The 2,134-nt window shown below is 38.9% G+C and overlaps 1 non-coding gene across 1 annotated transcript; it reads right to left on the reverse strand.

Moving 5' to 3' along the window:
• Window positions 1–321: 321 nt before the first annotated feature.
• Window positions 322–428, reverse strand: LOC128290767 (small nucleolar RNA R71). Its single transcript, XR_008280554.1, has one exon. It is a non-coding gene; the product is annotated as a small nucleolar RNA R71 (small nucleolar RNA).
• Between the last annotated feature and the right edge of the window lie 1,706 nt (window positions 429–2,134).

Genomic DNA, 2,134 nt, shown 5'->3' on the forward strand with positions numbered 1-2,134 from the left:
ATCAAGTATAGTTCGACCTGTTATTGCTGCGAATAATTTTGAATTAAAACCTAACACTATTCAGATGATACAGCAATTTGTTCAGTTTGATGGTTTGCAGGATGAAGATCCCAACACTCACTTAGCAAATTTCCTGGAATTTGCAATACATTCAAAATCAATGGTGTTTCTAATGATGCCATCCATCTTCGGTTATTTCCCTTCTCACTGAGAAACAAAGCTAAACTGTGGTTAAACTCGTTACCACGAGGGTCTATCACTACTTGGAAGGAAATGACCAAGAAATTTTTACTAAAATATTTTCCGCCGGCTAAAACGGCTAAATTACGCAATGATATCTCTTCTTTTGTGCAGATGGACTTAGAAACGCTTTACAATGCATGGGAGAGATACAAGGATCTATTGAGAAGGTGCCCTCACCATGGGTTACCTCTATGGCTGCAAGTTCAAACGTTCTACAATGGTGTGAATCCCTCGACAAGAAAAATGATTGACGCTACTGTTGGTGGAACTATCAACAATAAAACACCAGAAGATGCCTACGAATTCATAGAGGAGATGTCACTGAACAACTATTAGTGGCAAGTCATGAGGACTAAGCCAACAAAAACAGCCGGCGTTTATAACATCAATTTTGTCACCATGCTCTCTAATGAGGTAGAACTTCTTAATAAAAAGATTGATAGTTTTCTTGGTTCTACGTAGGTACATCCAATAATGAGGTGTGACTCAAGCGGAGGAGGTGTGCGTACAGAATATCAATCCTTCAATCCCACAACCGAAGAGGAACAAGTCAACTATATAGGTAACAATAGCTTTAGACCTCAAAATAACCCATACAGTAATACCTATAATGCAGGTTGGAGGAACTACCCAAATTTTTCCTGGGGAGGTTAAGGGAATCAAAAGCCACAAAATCCTCAGGGTTTCAACAGTCACCTTATCAATAAGAGAAGAAGCCGAACCTTGAAGAGATGCTCTCTGAATTCATCTCAGTGTCAAAAACCCATTTCCAAAATACTGAGACAGCACTTAAGAATCAACAAGCATCGATCCAAGGACTCGAAACTCAGATAGGCTAGCTATCCAAACTAATCTCCGAGCGACCACAAGGTAGCTTACCAAGTAATACGGAACCTAATCCGAGGGAACACCTCAATGCAATTAGTGCCCAAGATAAGGAAGGATTCATTGCACCTGAGCTAGAAATACAGCAAAACAATGCAATGAACAAAGGACGAGAAGAGGTAAACGATAATGATCCCAAATAGGTAAGTACCAATCATGAACCTCGTGTGCCATATCCTAAAGCGATGATGAAAGACAGAACAGAAGAATAATTCGATAAGTTTGTCAAACTCTTAAAGAAATTACATATTAACTTACCCTTTATTGAAGTTCTTTCACAGATGCCCAACTCAACAAAATTCTTAAAGGAACTTCTGGCTAATAAAAGAAAATTAGACGCTACATCGCATGTGGAACTCAATGCAGTCTACTCAGCTATTCTGAAGAATAAGTACCTAACAAATTGAAAGATCCAGGGAGTTTTACAGTTCCTTGTTTAATTGGTAGTTTATCTGTGAATAATGCTTTAGCTGATCTAGAGGCAAGTATAAATGTTATACCATATAAAACGTTTAAACGACTAGGTCTCGGTAAACCCAAACAGACTAGGATGAGCATACAAATTGGCTGACAAAACAGTTAGATTTCTTAAGGGAATTATTGAAGATGTTCTCGTTAAAATTGATAAATTTATTTACCCGGTAGACTTTGTCGTCTTAGATATGGATGAGGATAACGAGGTGCCTTTAATTTTAGGACGACCCTTTTTAGCAACTGCCAGAACCATTATTAATGTAGGCACAGGGGAGCTAACACTTCGTGTAGGTGACGACACAGTAACACTCCAAGCACGCGACTCTGTCAAAACCCCTAAGACTTAGGATAATGCTATAAAACCTGTCGATGATAAAACTAATATTCAATCGTCCTTGCAGGAACCTTCTCAAACCAAGACAACAGAGACAGTGCGCTACTATCATAAAAAGAACAAAGACATCCATGAAGAACGAGGCTACAGATAGAGGAGCTAGACGAATGGCGAGAACACAAACCGAGAACACATGAT

This window comes from Gossypium arboreum, chromosome 3, assembly GCF_025698485.1.
Source record: "Gossypium arboreum isolate Shixiya-1 chromosome 3, ASM2569848v2, whole genome shotgun sequence".
NCBI lineage: Eukaryota > Viridiplantae > Streptophyta > Magnoliopsida > Malvales > Malvaceae > Gossypium > Gossypium arboreum.